Source organism: Vombatus ursinus, unplaced genomic scaffold (assembly GCF_900497805.2).
Source record: "Vombatus ursinus unplaced genomic scaffold, bare-nosed wombat genome assembly UNPS02014832.1, whole genome shotgun sequence".
Lineage (NCBI taxonomy): Eukaryota > Metazoa > Chordata > Mammalia > Diprotodontia > Vombatidae > Vombatus > Vombatus ursinus.
Window position 1 is genome coordinate 46,462,194 of NW_020954610.1, and position 7,497 is coordinate 46,469,690.

Below are 7,497 nucleotides of genomic sequence, written 5' to 3' on the forward strand. Positions count from 1 at the left end.
AGGAGTATTCTGACTCCCCCCACCTCCGTCACAGAATGGAGAGTGGGAAGTAGAGAAAATGAATGCAGTACTGGAAAGGGTACCTAGGAAAGCAATGCCTTCAAGAGGATTCTATGTCTCAGTGAGTATCAGAAAAAACGAAAGGAGCAAAAAGATAAATAAATAAATAAAAGGTTTAAGATGCAGGGAAATGTGTTCATCATGGAGCAGGCATTCCAGAGGGCACAGTGAAAGGGGCAGGCAAGTCTGGAGTGGAATCTTATGTGGGAGAGCTGAAGTGGACTGGAATAAGAGAGAGGACAACTAGGGTTGAAGAGTGGGGTTTGTTCATTGATAGCCAGGGATTCAGTATGAAGGGAGTGAGGAGAGTAAAAGGGCTGGCAGTATGACTCCTTGAGAAATGAGCATAGGAGGCATAACAAAAGATGGAGAGAAGTCAGTTAAGGGAGGCAGGCAATTACACTGTTCCAGTTCCTCCCTTAAGTCTCAACATTGTGGCAGGAGGTGGTGGTGTATCCTGGGAGGTCACAGAAACCAGATTCATGAGGGACAGGGGCAGGAAGGGGTATGACATAGGGAGTTTGGGAGCTAGAGCAGGATGCAGCAGATCTGGTACAGGAGTTGGGGGGTTAGTCAGAATGGAGGGCACCTAGAAACTGTATTCTTTAGGAGGGTGGTGGTGTTATTACAACAAGCTACCAGGTGCTTGATTGGCCTGGGTGACTGCCAGAAGAGGTCTCTGGCCTGGCTGTTGGAGCCAAACCTGGAATTTTGACTCTAATCTTTTTTACCTCTCTCAATAGAAGTTTCTCCTATTCACCATTTTATTTGATTCTCCTCCTAGAATAGGGATTCCTGGCTCAAAACTATGCCTTTGAGTGACACAGTTCTCCTAAGAAGTGTGAAAGGGGTATTGAGCTCCCCTTTGTGCTGTCTTTCCCTATTAGAATGTAACCTTCTAGAGGTCAGGGACTGTCTTTCTTGTTGCTTATATTTTTATCCTCATTACTTACTTAGTTTAGTGCCTGGCACAGAGTAGGTAATAAATGTTTTTTAAGCTGAAAATGAACAATAGTAACAGCTAACAATTATAAAACCACTTTACATTCTCGTTTTATCCTCACCATAATTCTGGGAGGCGCTTTTGTTATTTCCACTGAAGTACAAGGAAACTGAAACAGGCAGAGGTTTTGTGGCCACATGGGTGCTAGGAGCCTGAGACGGCATTTGAACCCAGGTCTTCCTGACTCCAGGCCCAGCATTATCCACTGGGCTAATAGGTTGCCTCAGTTATTTTACTGAGATCTTTTAGCCTCAGAGAGATGGCGCTTTCCCATAAGATTGCCACTATAAAAGGATCAAATTTGTTCAGCTTAGGTGAAAGCAAAAAGGAGCAATAGGGGGAAGTTTCAAAGGGACAGATTTAAGCTTTTTGTAAGGAAATATTAGATGACAATTTGCAACTTTTCCTTTGGGAAGCTGAATAACTCTGACTTCAGAAGTTGTTCTGAGCCCTAGGAAGGAAATACCACACCCACACAACTCGAGTTCACCTCTCTGTTCTACCTGGTCTGACTACAGGGGCAGAGAAGCAGAAATCTTGGAGCTTAGACATTCAAGCCCTAAAAGTTCTCCCCCACACCCTAAAATGTAGAATTTAGGGAAAACATGTTTAGGTAGAAGGAAAACACCAGATGCTAAAGACTAGAATATTTATTAAAAACAGACAATTTTAATGTTCAAAATTTCATGAGAGAAAGTTTTTAAAAACTTAGATGGAAAGCTCAAATGTGACATCACCAGGTCATGCCAAGTGGGAAATGACACACCTCTCCTGTACTCAGTGCTGCTTCTCCTCAGTCTCTGGGTGGGTGGGCAGCAGCTGTGGTGGTGGTAGATGCAGTGTGTGTCTTAACTCAAACGGGTGATGAAAAGCATTCTTGGAAAGTGAAAAACTTTATATGAAATGCTTCAGGAGAAGCTGGGGAGGGAGAAACAAGAGAAGGCAGAGGTAAAACACAATAAAATTCTGGTGATGGGGATTTCCTTGAAGAAGGGAAGCTGAGAGATCACCCCATGGAGATAACGATCAGGAATTCACCTGATAGGAAGGCAGATTCTATGGAAGATAGAGGTGAAGAAGGTGACACCCTGACCATCAAACCACCCCAGCTAATGTCACATAAGGAAAAAAGCTCATCACAGGAAGGATGATAAAAGGAAAGAGAAGGGTAGGTACCAGAGTCATTGGGCCCAATGAAGCATGGCAGGGTGAAAGAAGGAGTGAGAACACGAGCTGTGGAAAAAGGCATCGGGAGGAGCAGGATAAAGTTTGGTGGGAATGGGAAAGGCAGAAAAGGAGGAGATGGCTAGAGAACATTCCAGGAGGAAGAGGGATCATCTTGAACATCTGGAGCTAAAGTGAGAACCAGAAGGAAAGATGAAGGAGCAGAAGGAGGAAGAAGGGAATAGAAGGAATGGGAAAGACTGAGAAGAGGCTCAGAGAGCAAAAGGCCAGAAGAGAAGTTTCTGCTTATCACAGAAAAGTGTGAGAAGATTATGGAGTCAAAGTAAAAGGAAGTCATGGACATTAGAGCCCCTTATGCCAGCAACCAGGGATCTGAGCAAGGGCATGGCAAGAAACCAATCAAAGAGAGAAGCTGGAAGAGAGGATCCCCTTTCTGACTCACAAGAAATCAGCAACAGCGAGAAGACGACCAGCTCAACTGAGTTCTCAACAGCAGCAGTGAGGGATCAGAGGAGCAAGAAGAAGAGGAGGAGACAGGCAGCAATTCTGAGGGAGTATCTCATCAGTCTGCTGAAGAAGTGAGTGAAGAAGAAATGAGTGAAGAGAAGAGCAAGAGAAGGGAAGTCAATTGTTAGCTGATGCAGAGTCAAGTTTGATTGAGATTTGGGAGAGAGAGAGAAGAAATGGCAGAGGGGATGCTGCATCCAACACCATGGGGGAAGGAGATTACATCTTGACTCTCCAGCCTTATCTGCCATTGAGCTGTAGCAGGAGAGTCTGAACAGGAAGGAAGAAGGCACATATGCTGTGGAATACAAACCAAAGGATATAAAGGCTGATGAAACTGTGTCTCTGAAATGGTTGAAAATGGAAAAGGAGAAAGAAGGTTCCTGATTATCTCCCTCTGGGAAGTCAATAGCACCCTGAAAGCTCAGCACCCAAAAATTGTCACTGTGTGGGAGATCCTGTTGGGCAGCAACATGGAGAAGGTGTCCATCATGATGAATTATGTGGAGCATGACCTCAGGAGCCTTATGGAGGCAATGAAGCAACCCTTCCTGCCAGGGGAAGTGAAGACACCGATGGTCCAACTCCTGTGAAGGGTGAAGCATCTTCATGATAATTGGACCCTTCACCAGGACCTGAAGACCCCCAACCTGCTCCTCAGTGGGCATTTTAAAAGTTGGTGACTTGAGGTTGGCCAAAGAATATTGCTCCCCATTAAAAGCTTATATGCTGGTAGTGGTGAAACTCTGGTACCAGACCCCAGAGCTATTACAAGCGGCCAAGGAATATTCCACTGCAGTAGGCATGTAGTTAGTAGACTGTATATTTGCAGATTTGTTAACTTAGAAACCCGTGTTTCCAGGGAAGCCAGAGATTGCCCAGATCAGCAAAGTTTGTAAGGACCTGGGAAACCCAAGTGAGAAGTTTTGACCTGGTCATAATGACATTCCAGTAATGACAAAAAATGAATTTTACAGACCATTCCCATGATAACTTGCAGAAAAGATTTGAGGCCCTCCTCTCTGACCAAGTCTTCATTCTGAAGAACAAGTTCTTGATATACATCCTGGCTGGAGGAGTAATGCAGAAGATGTCCTGAAATATGAGTACTTCTGAGAAACCCCTCTTCCCTTTATTCCTTCCATGTTTCCCATATGGCCAGCCAAGGCTGAGCAGCAGAGGATTAAGAGCAGCACCAGCACCAGCTTCCCCTCTAGCTTCCCAACCTACCCCCCAGAAGGAAGACTTGGTTATAACCATCTGGGTGACAATGATCTCAAAGATACCTGCTTCCATCTCACTATCATCAACAGGAGGCCCAGGGTTTAGCCTCAAGTTTTAAACATACCAGAGCACAGAGCAAAGCAAACCCGGACTGAGCTGCAGCCCAGCCATGGCTGTGAACACGTGTGGACACTAGGGTTTGGAGAGGCTAGAAGGCATAAAACATGCATGATATCTATTGGGGCTCCCATCCTCTCCTCAACTCTGGTTCCCCACCTCCCCCTCCTCAGGGCAGCACCTTCTGTAGTGTGGTCCCCATCTGTTGCCCCAGCCTAGGCATCAGCAGGAATCTTCTTCATGTTTTATACTCTCTAAAGCATTGGTTTCTAAGTGAACAACTAGACCCACTCCCTGGGAGGGCAGGAGAAAGACCTTTGGTTCAATTGAGATTCTGGACAAAGTTGGACATTCCTGTAGTCTTAGATGTAGTCAAGTTTTTGTACATTTAGACTGTCATGAATTTTAAAAGGTAAAAAAGTTTAAACCTCAGTAGTGGCTTCAGTTGTATCCTCTGTTGTAGTAGAAGTTTGGGTTCTACTGGGCATCATGATAGGGGCTTGGGTTGTATTTAACTCCATCACTCTTACAGGTCTCAACAACTCCATTTGATCTATGAAAATCATCAGTATAAGTCCAACACCAACAGGAGAGAGGCCAATGGAAAAAAAAGTTGATCCCAAAAAAATGTAGTTAGGAACGGAGCTAATGACAGCTGCTAGTGAAATAAAGACTCCAGTTAAACACATTATTCCTCCCACTGACATCATGATGAGCGGTTTTTTGTATTTGGTCCAGCAAGTACCTTCTTGTGGTTGCTGTTGAGAGGTGACCAGCGGAGCACCTGTGACTTGCATGACTTTATTGGAACTTGTCTTCCTAAGAAGAGGATGAACTTTATTCCTGGGGAAAGAAAGTTCAAAAAGTTATGAATTGGAGTAGCTAGGTGGATAGAGCACCAGTCCTGGAGTCAGGAGGACCAAAGTTCAAATTTGGCCTCAGACACTTGACTCGCTGTGTGGCCCTGGCCAAGTCACTTAATCCCAATTGTCTCGAGATAAAAAAAAAAAAATCAAGACTTTTTGTCTTGAACTAGAGGAGACTTTTCCTGTAGTTGGTAATCATTATGCTTTCCACTGGAACACATTTGACGTGTTCTATCATCCAATTTGAATTTAATTAGTCAAATTGTTACATCCCCTCTGGGATTTTTCTGAACTGTGGGACTGAGAGATTGTTTTCAGAGTTTATATGGGGAGGTGGGCAGTAAGAATAGAGAGGAGTTGCACACTGATGAATACCTACTTCACTCATTTTGCTTTTCACTGTAATTTTTAAACTACTTTTTTTTGAAACACTCTCAATGAAGTCATTCTCAGAAAGTTAGGGACTTTATATACATTGACCATTTAATTATTGTATAGTAATAAAGATGTAAGAGAGGGGAGGATTTGATCCCTCTATCTTAATGTAATTATAAAATATTTTCACTGATTAGGTGTTAAATTAACACCTTGTCATCCTTTATGTATGATGCTCTCTAGCTGAGAGAGAAGGAAAGCAACATCATTGGACAGAAAAATGATTGACTATATTCCCAGAATTACCCTTAAAAAAGACACAGCGCAGTCAGTCTATGGGAGCTGGGTTCTACTTCAAGTGAGGTCCTTTCTTGACTGTTTAAACTGATCTTTCTAATTCTCACAAGGGACTTGATCTCACCTCCTAAAAAGGATCACTTGGCATGGCTACACTTTTTTTTCCCCCAGTTTAACATATCCTCATCAATCCCATCTAGGGTATTAAATTCCTTTATGACCAATAGATGTCGTTTCTTTGCTTTTGGGCCAAGATGGTTGGTGTATATGGAATGTAGGTCAATTTTGGACCTAGTCAATAGTTTCTTTTAATACAGCTCATTCCTGAAGTTTGTCAAAAGTTAGTTTAACTACTTAACATCTTGGAAATTTGACAGCTAACCATAAAGAAAAGCATTGATGGTTTCCATAGGGTCAGGTTTTGCTAAAACCAGTAGTGGTGAAATTCCAGGACCATAGTGAAGGCTCCCTGCACCCAAAGAATTCCTAAGTTCATAAATCTCCAGCCATGTTGGAAAAGCATTTAAAGGAAAGTATAGTAAATTAGTTTGGCTAGACATAATGAAGATTAGCAACAAAATAAAGACAGAACAATTGGTGGGAAAGCTAAAAAAAAAATAGATCCAGGAAATTAATTAGAAGGTAGAAGGAGGTTAGGCAGGAAAGAAACCCAAGCACTTCTCTCAGTTTGAACTTTGTTGGGGGTATAGATTGCTTTTAATGCCCTGAAGTTTGCTTTCTATTCACCTGGGACAGAGCTGGCCTCAGCTTATCACAGAAGTACAAAAGTGATCTTACAAAAATATTCTTGGCTACTAACAAGGGAGGAAGCTTTAGATTTTCCCCTACCTTTCTAGATCTTGAAATCCTCTTAAAGTCAGGGTCCACCTTTAAACTTCTTGACCCAAAATCAAGTTTGGGGAGTAGATATCAAAGACACCTTGGTTGCAGCAGAGGTGATCAAATGGTTTCCTTTAGTGATGGTGAAATAATCTGTTCTCCAAACTAAAACAATTTACAAGCTAATGTATCCTAAAGACCTGTTAGAAGTGTGTTCCTGGAGTTGGCAGCAAAGGATTCTTTGAACCCCAGAATCCTAACAGACTCCAAGGTCAACATTTAATAGTCCTGGAGCCATGTTTCCAGCTTTGTTGATTTGAGTAGGAAGGTTAGGGCGAGAAAAGTCACGGGACAAAAACTTGGGAATTATTCAGAAGCAGCTGTACTTTCTCTAGCCAACAATTTTAAGTAATAGAGCAACCCTAGTTCCTTCTAATCTCTAACATCTTCCATGGGACAGACACAGCAAAGAAGTAGGAAAGGCACTAGCATTTTATCCATTTTTTAAAAGAAGTTTTTAGACTTTCTGAGAATTCATTCAGATTTGAGTTTGACCCGTCAGCTTTTTTCTCAACCCAGAGCACCTCCTAATACAAAGTTGTCCAGTAATACAGGGCTATGTGTCAGACTTGCTACCTAGGCCCTGAGGGTGCTCAGTACAAGGAGCCCTGGTCCTGGAAACACAAGACGCGGGGTCAAATGTGGACTAAGGCCTGTCACTTAACCTCTGTCTGCCTTAGTTTCTTCATCTACAAAATGAGGATAATAGCACTTACCTCCTATGATTGTTGTGAACATACATATTTTTCAGTCATGTCTGACTCTTTGTGAACCCATGTGGTGGTTTCTTGGCAAAGTTACTGGAGTGGTTTACCATATATATATGAGATATTGTGTAAGGTGCCTTGAAAATTTTCAATTACAATATATGTGCCAACTATTATTTTTAGTGTTTTCATAGACTGAGCTTATTTGGTCTTAAAAAGCAAAGCAGTCCTTAAGTATCAGAGTTCTTTCTTGATA

General features: G+C 42.5%; 1 pseudogene; it reads left to right on the plus strand.

The window, feature by feature from the left end:
* Positions 1–1,929: 1,929 nt before the first annotated feature.
* On the plus strand, positions 1,930–4,097 carry LOC114025962 (annotated as a pseudogene).
* The last annotated feature ends 3,400 nt before the right edge of the window (positions 4,098–7,497 follow it).